The sequence below is a fragment of the Cnephaeus nilssonii genome, assembly GCF_951640355.1.
Source record: "Cnephaeus nilssonii genome assembly, chromosome: 10".
NCBI lineage: Eukaryota > Metazoa > Chordata > Mammalia > Chiroptera > Vespertilionidae > Cnephaeus > Cnephaeus nilssonii.
This window is the reverse complement of record NC_137081.1, coordinates 38,409,136-38,425,156: the sequence shown is the minus strand read 5'-3', so window position 1 is coordinate 38,425,156 and position 16,021 is coordinate 38,409,136. Positions and strand designations below refer to the sequence as shown.

The window sequence follows — 16,021 nt, the reverse complement described above, 5'->3', positions numbered from 1 at the left end:
CTAGTATATATTTTGTTGTTGTTGTTGTTGTTAATCCTCACCCGAGGATATTTTTTCCATTGATTTTTTAGAGAGAGTGGAAGGGAGGCAATTGGTTGCCTCCTGCATGTGCCCCAACCACGGCCTGTGATGGAATCTGCAATCCAGCTATTTCCCCTTGACTGGAAATCAAACCCAAGACCCTTCGGTGTGCAGGCCGATGCTCTACCCACTGAACACACCAGCCAGGGCTAGTATTTGGTATATTTTTATTCATTCATTAGTTATGGGCTTTTGGGTTGTTTTTACCTATTGGCTACCATGAATAGTGCCACTATGAACTATTCATGCATATTTCATGCATGTGTTTGCATACTGCTTTTAGAATTAGGAATTGCTGTGTCATATGGTAATTCTCTGTATACGTTTTTAAGAACCCCCAAACTGTTTTTCACAAAGGCTATACTATTTTGCTTTCCCCACCAACAATGTATGAGGGTTCCAATTTCTCCACGTGCTTGCCGCACTTATTTTTTGCTCTTTTTAAAAAAAATTATCATAGCCATCCTAGTGGGTGTAAAGTGGCATCTCGTTGTGGTTTGGATTTGCATTTGCATTTCTCTAATCACTTGTGATGTTGAGCATCATTTGATATATTTAGATGGAATCCCAACTTAAACATTGAAGTAGAAGATAATTCTTTTTTAGAATAATAAAATAGGCTTTCCTTTAACAAAAAGCCAATATTGTGTTTATTAAAAATACTTGTGAACCGGGGGGGGGGGGGGGGGGGACGGGGGGGGGGGAGTCAGTTGTTACATTGTAGTTATGTAACAACTGTGATTATAATATAACTAGTGGCCCGGTGCACGAAATTCGTGCATGGGGGGAGGGGTGGTCCCTCAGCCTGGCCTGCATCCTCTCCAATCTGGGACCCCTGTGGGATCGGGCCTAAACCTGCAGTTGGATAAACCCCTCGCAATGTGGGACTACTGGCTCCTAACTACTCACCTGCCTGCCTGCTTGATCTCCCCTAACCACTCTGCCTGCTGGCCTGCTTGCCCCCAACTGTCCCCCCACCCCCCACCAGCCTGATCACCCCTAACTGCCCTCCCCTCCTGGCCTGATCACCCATAACCGCTTCTGCCTCAGCCCCGCCACCATGGCTTTGTCCAGAAGGACATCTGGAAGGTCTCATGGTCTAATTAGTATATTACCCTTTTATTAATATAGATAGGATATGACATACTGCCATAACTATAACATATCTACCAGTATTACTCTATGAGAATACATACTTCATCCAATAGAAAGGCATCTAATACATTACATTGTATATGTTGTAAGTAGTAGGAAATACTGTATTCATAGCAATAATATATACCCTGTGACTTCCCTTCCTGATCTGGGGATGGTTCCCCAGTTCTTTTGACGTTTCCTGGCCCCTAATGTATTTTTTTTGTCATTCAGTGTAACTTTATTTACTGTTTATTGCACATGATTTGAGGTCTTTAATTTCTAACCACCAAAGATTCAAAGGACTATTTTTTCCATGAAGTTTAACATTAACATTGGTGAATTCGTGTATTCATGTGTTTTTATTGTAAACATCTGAATTATTCACATTGTCATAGATCCTGAACTCATAAGCGTGGACCATGCACAGGCTGGCAGCAAGCCAGGAAGCCACTCTGCAAGCAAACAGATACTCTGCATAAAGAGAAAAGTCATAGCATAACATTTAATGTCCAACCTGAGTCACCTCAGAATGTTATATATATTGACTTCTTAATTCATATAGTATTGGGAACTCAACTGCTTGGTTGGTGGCGGGGTTGACCTGGTTTTGGGACGATTATTCCTGAAATAATTAAGGAAAGGAGGGCTCAATCTTTCTTCTTGGTTGCTTGCTCCTCCCCAGCACCTTCATCTTTCTTCTCATCCTCAGCTTCTTGGGCATCTTCTCCTTCACCTTCACCTTCACCTCCTTCTTCCTCCTTTGCGTCCTCAAATTCTTCCTTGGCACCTTCTTCCTCTTCCTCTCCTTCCTCTTCCTCAGCCTCTTTCTTCTCCTTTTCCTCCTCTTCAGCTTCTCCTTCAGAAGGGGGTTCATCCTTAGCTTCCTCGGCTTTTGCAGCTTCAATGGTCTCCTCCACCTCGACCTGCTCCTCCTGGACGTGGCTGGTGTATTAAGAAGGGAAGGAGTGAGCAGACATCAAGTAGGAGCTAGTCTGTAAACCACCGTAGGCAGATCACCAAAGACCTGGGAACTCTGGTAGTGGCCGCTGGCTATTCTTCCCACGCTGGTGAAACTGAGCCGGGTCTCCTCACCTTCCAAGAGTTTCCTGTGAGCTACAATGTCAATATCCAAAACTATCTTCACATTGAAGAGGTCCTGGTATTCTTTTAAATATCCTGCCATTTCACTCTTTGTGGTTCTCAACTCATTTTCTAATTTGTTGATTGTGTCCTGCATAGCACTAACGTCGGCGTTCTGCTTATCCTCCAGCTCTTGCAGCTGCTTTCCCAGCGCTTTTTTCATGCCTCAGCTTGCTTCCATCTCCAGGGTTTTGGCCTTGAGTAGTGGCTGGCCCGCATCACGTAGGTGCTCTTGGCAGTGCTCTCTGTCAGCATGGTGAAGCGGCTCTTGTACCATTCTTCGGCATTCTGCATGTTCTTGGCAGCCAGCTTCTCATACTGGGTGTGGATGTCCTTGAGCATAGTGGAGAGGTCGGACTTGGAGAACACGTCCATTTCCACGGAGATCTGAGCATACTGGACATGCACCTTCTTCAGAAAGGCGATTTTGTCCATCAGACTTTCGATGCACTTTTCCAGCTCAGTGCTGGCAAGAGCCGCCTCATCTGCACCTTTGCTCACCTCCATCAGCCAGCCCTCTGCATCCTCATGGTTCAGCACCTCTTCCTGGTAGCTCACCTGCAGGTTGTTCCCAGCCACTTCAGAGCCCCGGTGCCTCCTAACTGCCCACTTCCCTCTCCTCTCCAGGGACAGGGCGTGGTGGGGCAGGGCACAGTGTCCTCAGGTGGCCCAGGGGCAGACAGTGATCCCGGAGACCCTGGCCACCCCAGCCTACGGAGCCTGCAGGCAAAGTCAGGCACTGACCACGCTACCTGCCCAGTCCCGATTGCACCCTGGACCCCGCGGGTGACATCAGGTGCTATCCATGCCGTCTGCCCGGTCCTGATCGCTTCCTGGACCCCCCGGGCAGTGTCAGGCGCTGTCCATGCCATCTGCCTGGTACCGATAGCTCCCTGGATCCCACAGACAGCATCAGGCGCTGCCTGCTAGAACTGCCCAGTCCTGATCGCCACCTGCACCCCGCATGTGACGTCAGGCGCTATCCATGCCGCCTGCCAGGTCCCGATCGTCTCCTGGACCCCACAGACAGCGTCAGGCGGTGTCCATGCCGCCAGCCAGGTCCCGATTGCCGCAGGGACCCCACGGGCAGCGTCAGGCGGTATCCATGCCACCTGCCCGGTCCCGATCGCTGCCTGGACCCCGTGGGTAGTATCAGCCGCTGTCCATGCCGCCTGCCCGGTCCCGATCTCCCCCTGGACCCCGCGGGTAGCGTCAGACGCTGTCAATGCTGCCTGCCCAGTCCCGGTTGCCCCCTCGGCCCCACAGGCAGCGTCAGGCACTGTCCATGCCACTTGCCAGGTCCCGATCGCCCCCTGGACCCTCTGAGCAGCGTCAGGCGATGCCTGCTCGAACTGCCCGGTCCCGATCGCCACCTGGACTCCGCCAGATGACGTCAGGTGCTATTTGCCGGGCCAGCCCAGTCCCGATCACCCCCTGGACCCCGCGGGTAGAGTCAGGTGCTGTCCATGCCGCCATGCTTGGTCCCGATGGCTTCCTGGTCCCGCGGGTGATGTCAGGCGCTGTCCGCTGGGCCTGCCCAGTCCCGATTACCGCCTGGACCCCGCGGACAGCGTCAGGTGCTGCCTGCCAAGCCTGCCCGGTCACTATCATGGCCTGGACCTTGTGGGTGACATCAGGCGCTGCCCACCAGGCCTGCCGGGTCCATGGCGGCCTGGACCGTGTGGGCTAAGTCAGGCAGCGCCGGCTTGCCTCCCTTCTCCGCCGGCCCTGCCGGCTTGCTTCTCTGAAGCTTCGCTCCCTTCTGCAGCACTTGGCTTCTTTCTACGCTGTCTTGATATGCAAATTAACCACCATCTTGGTTGAGTTAATTTGCATATTCACACTGATTGGCTGATGGGCGTGGCTTGGGCGTAGCAAGGGTGCGGTCGATTTGCATATTACTCTTTCATTAGGTAAGAAGTTTGAAAAAGAAAAGGTATAAATATTTTGAAGGCAAAGACAGAGTAATCCTTTCCCCCACCAAAAGAATTGTTCTTTCTGTGCATCCAGGAAGGCCAGCTGACTCAGATAAAGGGCTTTGGAATTAGACAAATTCAAGTTCAAGTCCCAGCTCCACAAAGAACTGAGATTTTGAGCAAGTTATTTAACGCCTCTCTCAGAGTAATTCTTTCATCTGCTTTTAGTGGATTAGGTATTAAATACATGATATGTGTTGCACATAATGGTAAGTAGTAGTTGTTATGTGGAAGATAAATAGGCATGTTTATGAAAAGAGCATTTTGAAAAGCGACATATTAGATCCAATTCTAATACAAAGATTTAAAAAATAGTTCTAGTCCACAAATAACAACGATGAGTGGGACAGAATAAAAAATAGTATGCAGTATAGTAATTGATTATTTCCCTGATAAGACTAAGACTTTTGTTTTCAGCAACCATCTTTTGCCTTTTTCATTATCAGCATTTAGCCCAGTTTCTAGCACATAGAAGATACATACATATTTTTAAAGTTTTGTTGAATAGAAGTTCAGATTGAGACTAAGTATATTGAACAAACACCTTTAAAAAATAATCTGTTAAAGTAACTTTTCAAAGCTAGAGTTAAGATGTTTTACTAAGTGAAATTGGAATAAATGAATCATGATTTAAAAAATTGTTAATCACAATTTTTACAACATAAGCTCCAGATGAATGACAATCTTAAATATATTCTAAAGAGTCAAATCATTGGAAAACTTTGCAAAATGGACATACGTATTGTTGGTTGGTCCAGAACATCCACATTGTGCAACTCCAGGGGTGTCATTCTGCACTCTGTGTTGAGTTGAACACAGAATTCTGTGTGAATGACACCCCCTGGAGTTGTGCAGTCTGGTGGCCATGATTAGACCCTGAAGGTTAACTTTAATTTTGAATCCATAAACAAAATTATAAAGGAGATTATTGAAATTCCAATGTGTAAAGTAAGTGTTGTGAAAGGAACAAAAACTTTAAACACAGAAAAAATGTTTGTAGTGGTATTACAGAGAGTATGTATTATTCATAAAGTGTTAACTCATATTAATGATATATCAAGATTCATGATTGTGGATGAAGGATATGAATTCACACAGGCTCTTAGAGGCAGAAATTAGAAATGACATTAGAGGGGTAGCACTCCTTGGACTGTTTAAAAAACCTATTGAAAGCTTGCATCAACTCTTCAGAAAAAATACTTAGGCATAATATTTCAGGAGGTTAGGGGACTGGAAAGTTCATTCTAAGCTCTAGAGTTTTATAAATGAACTAGAGGCCCGGTGCACGAAATTTGTATTGGGGGGGTCCTCTCAGCCCCTCCTGCACCCTCACCAATCTGGGACCCCTCAGGGGATGTCCGACTGACAGTTTAGGCCCGATCCCTGTCGGACATCCCTCTCACAATCTGGGACCATTGGCTCCTAATTGCTCATCTGCCTGATCACCCCTAACTGCCTCCCCCTCCCCCCCAATGGCCTGGTCACCCCCAACTGCCCCCCCCCCCCGCCAGCCTGGTCGCCTCTAACTCCCCCACCACCGCCAGCCTAGTCGCCCTTACTGCCCCACCTGCCGGCCTGGTCGCCCCCAACTGTCCCCACGCCACCAGCCTGGTTGCCCCACACAGCCTGCTGTTTGGTCGTTTGGTCGTCCCTCACTAAATCCCCTGCTGGCCTGGTTGCCCCACGCAGCCTGCTACTCGGTCGTTTAGTCAGCCCTCATTAAACCCCCTGCCCGCCTGGTCGCCCCACACAGCCTGTTCGGTTGTCCGTTCTGTTGTTTTGGTTGCGATGGTCGCTAAGGCTTTTATATATATAGATTATTACCTTCAATGTAAATCAGTGTGAAGAAACAAGGTCAAAGATGTCACTTATTCAGGAAAGATAGGTGGGAGAGATATAACTATAGCCTCCAGAAAGTTGAAAGCTTGTATGTTAAAAGTAGAATTTAAAGGGCTTCTTAAATTACTGGGGAAAATAAAATTGTTTTGCCTGGAGTCCTGGAAGTCCCCCTTCTTGCTATGATGTGTAGGGGAGCAAGAAGTGGAAATATAACAAAACAGGTGACTTGGAGAAGTGATGGGTTAATGGAGCACCAGGTAAGTAAGTGTGCTCAAGCACAATGGAAGGAATAGACAGAAAAGAAAAAAAATTACAGATTAGGCCTGAAGTAGCATCAGACCTCTTAAAACTGGTGGTCAGGACCCTGACATCTAAGGGCAATAGGAAATCTCTGTAGGATATTGAAGGAGGAGTTTGGATTTAGAAGTAACAGGTTAGCCTATAACTTGAGTTGTGGTGGTTAGAGGCTTGGGTAACCAATTAAGAAATGGATGGTTCTGGGGAAAATGGTCTGCATGCACTTCACCTTGCTAATCTGATAATATATTACTTTCAAATATGGGTAAGGAGATTTTACAATTTATTTTTTTAATCCTCTGGTAAGATGATACTGTCTTCACTATTAAATATTTGGTCATAAAAATGTGATGTTTGTCCATGTCTTAGTGTTTTAATAATGTAAGTTTAGAAGGAAGGTGGACTTTTCTAGCTGTTGCACATGGGGATTCAAGGGCTTGAAGCCCAGTTGGCATTAGCTGGAAGTACGTGGGGCCTTCTACACTTAGCTGGCTAATGAAGTTCTAGGAATTAGGTTGACTTTAAGGTTGGCCTACTAGTCACCTCTTGGAATGGATTTTCTTAATGGTTGCTGCTTTAGTAACAATGTGTGTCAGTTGTTGGCTGTGTGATAAAAGCACTAGTAATGTCTTCTGATCTATTTTCAGTTATAATCTATATTATATATTAATGTTTATTTAGTAGCCACATTGAAAGTTAAAATAAAATATGTGAAATTAATTTTAATGTATTTTTAGTAACTCATCTAAATTTATTTTAACATGTAAACAATATAAAATTATTAATGAGCTATTGTACCTTTCTTTTGTATAATACCTTTGAAATCTGGTATGTGTTTTACAATTAACAACATATTAAGCACTAATGACTTTGTAAGTGCTTCATAGCCACAGGTACTGTTTTGGACAAGTCTGGATTTAGAATATTTGCCCCGTGTCCTCTTACCTGTCATGGATCAACTTATATTTTATTCCCTCTTGCCTCTTTCTATTGTGCATAGATTTCAAGAACTGGGGCATACTTCCGTTTGTAAAACAAAGATTAACCCTTTGCACTCGCTTGCTTTTTTCTCGATTCCTTTATTCTAATGCTAACCATGTCGAGTCACACTCAACATCCGAGTGCAAAAGGTTAATGATAAGCCTTTTTAGTGGTGATTCTCTGTGAAAGGTCTGAAAGAGAGCTTTAATACCCAAATACAGAAATGCAGGCTATTTTCCAAAGGATTTTTTTTTGAAACACATATCTTTCTGCCCATGATTTTTCATTATTGGGATCTTATGGTAGCACATGCATACTTTTTGTTTGAGAGGAAATCTCTTTTTGTTTTTGGAAAGTGGACAGTATATCATGAACTTCACTTTTGTGACGGGAAGTGTATTCAGCTTAAGTAGGATTCCTAGATGGAGTTTATTTAGTAAGGAGCTTATATTGGACTTAAATATATTTTCATTGGTTTTCTAAGCTGAAATATTATTTGTTAGGAGTTTAGTTTTTTATATTAATACCTTTCAAGCAAATGTGAACTAATATATTTGCTTTACCTTTTTATAGATAATCTTGCCATTAGCAATAGTTATGTTTCTAATGAGCAAAAATGGTGTTTTCTCTCTGGACTTTTATATAAATACTTTGTAAATAACATTCATTAAAATTATGTCTTTTGAAGAACTTAATTCCAGGAGGAATAATATTGTCTCAAGATGTAAAATTAACTTAATCTAATTATGGTTGGACTTCATTTGATGTAAACTTTCAGTAAGATATGGCTAGTTCCCTGTGTGTTTTTTTTATTGTGATTTATTTTTACTACTGTAATTCCATAAGTCAATTTTCTGTTTTTGAACACTAAATTTGATTATTAAAATGTTCCATGCCACAAAATTTATTTGTTCTCACATAGTATGTACGTGTTAGAATTAGACTATGTTTTCCAAGACTTCTAGTCTTATACATCTTGATTGCCATTTACCTTTTTTGTGTGTTAAGACAAGTGTTACTTAATTGCAGGTATGCATGCCCATTCGAAACAATAACTATTACTTAACTATGCTAGGTACTTTGTAGGTAATTTACATGTGTTACTTACTTCTCAGTTCTCTCAAGCAGATATTATTTTTTTAGAAATTAGAAGAATAAATCTTGGAGAGGTTATGTAATTAGTCTAAAGACGTACTAACCAATGATGGAAACAAGATTCAAACTCAAGTCTGTCTGATCCCAAAAGTCTTGCTGTTCATCATACTGGCTAATAGATGTTCTGGTGGCAGGAGGTGTCTGCTTGTGTGAGAGTGTGTATATGGAATGGGGGTGAAAAATAAGGATAATCAGTTTAGCACAGTAATCTATGACAAAGAATATATTTTAATTTATTTGTGTTGTATGCATATGGTTAGGGCTTATTTCTTTTTAAAGAGGCCAAGGCATTATAGTATGCTATATAGTGAAAAAAAGTAACATATATTGTAAGTGACAACCAAGGTCACCGTTGCTTTTTGGACTTTGGTCAAATGTAGTTTTGAAGGCTAGTATTTTTAAAATTTCGGTAGCCTATATTTTAGAAGGAAAATGTTTTGAAAGAATTTTAAATAAAACCCAAGAGTTTATATTTGCATATACTTGCATACTGGCTGAACCTGTCAGCCAAACTCAGCACTGTATTTGTGTGTGAGTTATTTTTTAAAATTGACTTTGAATGCCTGAATCAGGACTCATTTTGTTGAGTAGTAGAAAACTCAAACCACACTGGCTTAAGAAAAATATGAATTTGTTGGCATCCTATATAATAAAAGCCTAATATGCTAAGTGTCCTGCTGTCCGGTCAGCCGTTGAACCAATCAAAGTGTAATATGCTATTGATATGTTAAGGCCACTCAACCGCTCGCTATGATGTGCACTGACCACCAGGGGGAAGATAGTCAACCAGTCGCTATGATGTGCACTAACCACCAGGGGTCAGATTCTCCGACTGGTAGGTTAGCTTGCTGCTGGGTCCAGCTGATCAGGACTGAATGAGATGGCTGGATATGCCCTGGAGCCCTCCCGCAGTTTCTCCCCGGCTGGCCAACCTCCTGTGTCCCTCCCCGGCCCCGATCGTACACTGGTGGGTCACTCAGCCTGGCCTGCACCCTCTCGCAATCTGGGTCCCCTCGGGGGATGTCGGAGAGCTGGTTTAGGCCCAATCCTGCAGGCCAGGCTGAGGGACCCCACTGGTACACGAATTTGTGCACCAGGCCTCTAGTAACTAAATAATGGTACAACCAAATAAGTTGTTTCACATAATCAAAACGTTCGGGGTAGAGTTGGCCTCAGCCATACCATCAACACCTGACTTCTCCATTTGCTAACTCTGCTTCCTCTTGGTTGGCTCATTATTAGACAGCTTTTCTCATTGTGGTCCTAAGATAACTGCTAGTACCTCCCAGCTACATCCTTCAGGTTCCGATATAGTGTGAAATAGTGTGAAAGTCCTGGCCCCAGTATTTTCGTCAGAATTCTAATTGCATCCCATTAGCTCTAATTGGGTTCATCCTTGTGTCAGTGACAATGGGAGAGGGGAGGTGAGTGAAGTGTTATGTACTTATGCTTCATGCCTAGGTGATTGCTCTATCACTGAGACTTGGGTAGCATTAACTCACTGGAAGTATGTAGGTATGAGAAGGGCTGCAAATGTGAAATGGGTTGCCACAAGTCAAGTGAGAATGGAACTCAGTAACAAAATCAGTTAGCAGGCACTCTCCATAGTCCTGATTGTTCCTAGTATGCTGGCTTACTTAACTAATTCACATTACCTGCTTGGCATTTGAGAGCATTTGGGGTTGATTCCCCTGGTTTATAGCATCTTGTTACAGAACTATTGAATTTGTTGTGGTTATATAAATGTATATTTTTCTCTGCTCCATTTAACAGATCTATTTTTATAGCCTTAATCTTTTAGAAATTTGTGTCTTAAATATTTTTGTGAATATGAAATTACATTTATTTGAATTGTGGAATGGCAAAGTTGTTTACAGAGAGTTAGGTTAATTAGTTTTTTTGCGTGACTTTTCCAAAGCAAGTTTTGTTGTTGTATTGCCCTTCGCAGATGTGTTTTCATCAACATCAAGGTGCAAGACCCTCCAGCAGCAGAAAGATTAGAACTTGCTGAGGCTCAGATGATAGTTAGAAATTTTTAGCAATAAAGTATTTTTTAATTAAGGTATGTACATTTTTTAGACATAATGCTATTGCATACTTGAAAGACTACAGTATAGTATACACCTAACTTTTACTAGTATATGCATCGGGAAGCCAGAATATTCGTGGGACTTGCTTTATTGAGATATTCACTTTATTTCTGGTGGTCTGGAATGGAACCCACAATATCTCTAAGGTATTTCTGTACTTTTTGGTTAAACCTCAGCTAGATGTCTTGAATTGCTTATGTTAGTTTTTTTAGAGTCTATAGCCAGGATTTTGGCTTGTATGTATGGTTACATCTAAACCAAGATACTGATCTAACTACCAGAGGTTGGGCTGAGGGTTGTTAGGTGGCTGCCATAACTGGAAGGGAGAGGGTCCAATCCCAGTCCTTCTGTAGGGACAGAATCAGGAGGCATTTCTAAAGAACCCTACTCTGGGAGCAAGCCAGAACGGGATGGGTGGAGTGGCACAGTTTTGTGGTACTATTTGGGATTTGTATCAACAGTGTGGCTGGAATGCAGCACAATGTATACAGAAAAAATTCCTCCAACAAGATTCTCTTGCATTGGATTTGTATTCAGAAGCTTAAGTTTTGCTCTCTAAGGCTCACTTCACTTGTTTTAAAGGCTCACCTTCCTGTCTATTGTACACTGTCCATGTTGATTGTGATTTCAGATTTTGTCAGCTTCCATTTGTTGCCTTTTCAGATTCCATGAAGGCTAAAATTTTGAGGTATAGAGTTAGTTGCCAGATAAAATACAGGACACCTAATTAAATTGAATTTGTTTATATGCTCCAAATATATATATAGGATATACTTATGCTAAATTTCCATGTTTATCTGAAATTCAAATTTAACTGGATATCATATGTTCTTTAATTAAATTTTTATTTTAGATAATTATAATTTATATGCAGTTGTAAGAAATAATTCAGAGAGATCATCATGTATTTTTATTTGCTAAATCTGACAACCCTTGTTAGATATTTTCATTATAAGTAAATCCAACCTGAAAACATTTGTGTTTTGCAAATAATAAATATTAGTTAGAAACCCTTTGGGAGCTCTCTGATACTTCAGATAAGACTGATTTTTGAAAGAATAATCTTTGAGCTAAGGTACTACTAGTAAGTACGTCAACACTTTGAAAAGTTGAAAATAAAATAACTTTAAAAGTAATGCAAAATTTAGAATATTTAGTACTTAATCTCCTTTCTGCAAGATACTGCCCTGGAAATGTTATGAAACAATGAACTAATTTAGCTTGAGGCATCTCTGAGCTGGTAATATTTTGAGCCATGTAGTCTCAGATCTTTTTTATTCCCCAGTCCTCCAAAGTCATACCAACTCCCTTGACCCAGATTTGGCAAGAGGGTTATATAATCCTATTCTAGCAGTTTGTGGTGATTTCATAACTGTGGAATTATAATTTGCATAAATCAGAGCCTATATGTCCACCACCCCTTGGAACAGTTTGCTAATTCTGTTCCCTCATCTGGACTGTAGTTGGTATGGCATGGGGAGAAACGTGGCCAGCATGTTTCCCACACAACTGCTTAGTCAATCCCAGTTGTTGCTCTCCATTGGTAAACAAATCTTACAACACTTTTATAAACAGAATACACTAAACTGGGGGAAAGGGGAGGAAATTGAATAAAACTGTGAACTAAGTAAAAATTGATTATCTCTTTTTTCCTTTATCTTGGGCACATAGCTCTAGAACATTGTTGTTCTCTAATGAGGAGATGGAAATTGTAGCTGAAATTAATTAGGCCATTGGTCCTTCCATGGGATCTGCTTTGGTCTCCAGCTTGACCTCCTCTGGAGGAGCACAGCATCCACACGTGTTGTCTGCCACTGCTCACTGAGAGGCAAGACCATGGTGCGTGGAGGCCAGTGGAGCAGATGGTGCTACTGCAGGACTGTACTCCATTGTTGTCCAACAGGACTTCCTACAGTGGTAGCAAGGTCTGATATCTGCTACACATGGACACTCAGCTCTTCAGATGCACCTAGTATGAATGAGGAACTGAAGTTTTAATTTAATTTTGCTAGCCACATGTGGCTAATGGCTGCCATATTGAATGGAGCCTTGAACCTTTATCCAAGCTTCTATAGGAATGAGTCAGTTTGCTTTTTCACCAAGCATACACTGAAAATAAAACCAAATAAATGCAGTATTTTATATTCAGAATAGTCTTTAGTCTGCCTTTTTATAGTAGGTCTTGACAAGTGTCAAGATTTAATCAGTTTAAACTTTGGCCTTAGTGATAAATTATTCCATATGACATCATGGGTTCTCTACAGTATAAACAAATATGATGGCTATCAGTTAGGCAACTATGTTGTTAAGGGTTTTGTTTTTCTTTTTTTAAGTCTTACTTGAGGATATTTTTATTTTTTTTTTTAAATATATTTTATTGATTTTTACAGGGAGGAAGGGAAGAGGGATAGAGAGAGAAACATCGACAAGCTGCCTCCCACACACCCCCTACTGGGGATGTGCCCGCAACCAAGGTATATGCCCTTAACCGGAATCGAACCTGGGACCTTCCAGTCCACAGGCCGACGCTCTATCCACTGAGCCAAACCGGTTTCGGCGAGGATATTTTTAAATTGTTTTTAGAAAGCGAGGGTAAGGGAGAGAGAGAAAGAGAAAAAAAAATTAATGAAAGAGAAAAACATCGATGTGAGAGAGACCATCGATCAGTTGCTTCCCATCTGTGCCCTGACCAGGGATTGAACCCACAATCTAGGTATGTGCCCTGACCAGGAATCGAACTCGCAACCTTTTGGTGTACTGGATAATGCTCTAACCAACTGTGCTACCCTGACAGGGCAGGGTTTTGTTTTTCTACACAAGGTTTGGCTGGACACTGCAAATAATTCTGCTTATATTTATTGAACAACTAGAGGCCGGATGCATGAAAATTCATGCACTGGAGGGGGGGTCCCTCACCCCGGCCTGCCCCCTCTCACAGTCCGGGAGCCCTCAGAGGCGGTAGGCGACCTGGCAATCAGGGTGAAGCGATGCCCCCATCACACCTCTGCTGCTGCCACTGCTGGCAGCGCAAGCCTCGGCCGGCTCTGGTTACCTGAGCCTTGGGTGGCCCTGGGTGCCTGGGCAGCTGCCATCTGAGGCTTGCCTGCGCCTCGGGCTGGCCCTAGGGGGCTGAGGGCAGGTCTGGCCGCACCGTGTGCCTGCCGCCCCCCTGGCTGGGCTGAAAGGACTGTGGGACTCTGGCAGCAGGCGCAAGGAGTGGCCGGACTCGCCTGAGGGTGGGTCCGGCAGCCTGCCACCCCCTCCCTCTGTCAGGGCTGAAAGGACTAGGGGACTCTGGCGGAGCTGAGGGGACTGAGTGCTGCCATCTTTGTGATGGCATGATGGTCAATTTGCATATTCCCTCTTTATTAGATAGGATTACTTTTTGCCAGGCATTATTTCAAGTCTCATAACAGCTTGATGAATGTTATTCTCACTTTGAGATGAGAAAGCTGAGGCACAGAGAGATAAATTAATTGCCTAGGATTACATAGTTGGTAAAAGGTGGAACCACAATTAGAACTCAGGCAGACTGGCTCCAGACTTTATGCCCTGAACTACTATACTGCACTGGTCTTGTATGTTGTTAAAGTGGCCGTCGCATTTTGTTTGCATGCATAGAAGCTGACTGTTGGTGGAAAATCCACTTAGTTCTAGGGATATATATATATGTACACTGCAGCCCTGATGGTATAAGGAAACGTTTCTCAGTTCCAAGACATTTAGGGCAGTGCTGAGGGCAGGCAGCTCAAGGATCTAGCAGAGCAAGAGATTGGGCCTGGCTGTCACAGTGTCTGGTGGTGAGAATAGTGGAGGGTCTTTGGTTTGGGAAAAGGGTATAATTAAAGTGGGCCAGTGTTCTGAGCATGCTTAAGGCAGGCCAGCTTCTTACAAGCAGACATTAAACAGTTACTGAGAAATTGTGGTTTTATTTCTTGAGAGCTAAGTTTGAAAAATTATTTGATTTATTATGACCATTCTTCTGCCTTATAGTCTTTGAAAAAAGTCATTGAGTCTCACATCACACTTGAACAAGGGGGAGTTAGAAACATTGCTACCCTCATGCCCCCCACACACAGTTCATTGAAAATCCATGTATAACTTTGGACTCCCCCCAAATTTAATATACTACTGTTAATCAAAAGCCTTACAGATAAGTCAACACATTTTGTATGTTATATCTATTATATACTGTATTTTTACAATAAAGTAACCTGGAGAAAATAAAATGTGAAGAAAATTATAAGGAAGAGAAAACACATTTATAGTACTATATACTGTATTTACTGAGACCATAAGTTTATATTGTCTGTCAGTATATATATCAGTATTGTTTTATATGATATAAAACACTGTAAATGTTATATGTATTACTAACACTAAACATAAAAAATGAAAACGTAACATGAAAAATAAATTCATATATATTTACAGGTGTAACAATTCATGCATCAGTAACAAACAAACAGCAATATGATTGCTTTATGGTAGCCTAGTGTAATCTATACAATTGCTTCATGGTAGCCTAGCCTACAGTTAATGAGTCGTCATAAAATGTTTATGGCATGTAGTATCACAGCCATATTAATAATACAGTATTGGAAACATTGTTACATTTAAAATGATGCACAGTTTTTCCACTTGAGAGAGTGGGGGGATGTAGGGGCAGAGAGGCACATATGGTAAGATAACGTGATTCTTTGAAAGCAGAGTTATAAAACAGTAAGAAAACTAACATTGTTGATTTTATATTAAACTAGAGGCCTGGTGCACGAAATTCAGCCCAGCCTGCACCCTCTCCAATCTGGGACGCCTCGGGGGATGTCCAACTGCTGGTTGGACCGGCAGTTGGACATCCCTCTTACAATCTGGGACTGCGGGCTCCTAACTGCTCACCTGCCTGCCGGCCTGGTCACCCCCAACTGCCCCCCTTGCCGGCCTGGTCGCCCCACACAGCCTGCTGTTTGGTCATCCGTCTAGTTGTTTAGGTCGTGGTGGCCCCTGGCTTTTTATATATTAGGATATCACTCACCATACACTGTGTAAGGATAGGCCATCCACTTCCATACAAGTCTTGCACTTGAATACTTAGTAATGATGGTGCTGGTGACACAAAAACATCGCATATTTCTTGCCAGATAGTTATTAGATGTGCATGTGAAGACACACATACACAACAGATAAGTTTATTAACTGTACGGCGTGATGTTTACTTACTGCTCATTAAGTGGATGTGGATCATCATAAAGGCCTTCCTTGACGTCTTCATGTTGTGTAGCTGAGGAGGCCGAGGAGGCCTTGCTCTTCCTGTCCCAGAGGTGCAGA

The 16,021-nt window shown here is 42.7% G+C and overlaps 1 protein-coding gene and 1 pseudogene across 4 annotated transcripts in view; one reads left to right on the top strand and one right to left on the bottom strand.

The window, feature by feature from the left end:
• UBE2E3 (ubiquitin conjugating enzyme E2 E3) overlaps positions 1-16,021 on the top strand; it is an 89,097-nt gene that overhangs the window by 21,672 nt on the left and 51,404 nt on the right. The window lies entirely within an intron of this gene.
• Positions 810-3,834, bottom strand: LOC307106502 (neurofilament light polypeptide-like; annotated as a pseudogene). Its single transcript has 2 exons — positions 3,732-3,834; positions 810-3,017 (listed from the first exon to the last, which is right to left on the bottom strand). The product of its transcript is annotated as a neurofilament light polypeptide-like (transcript).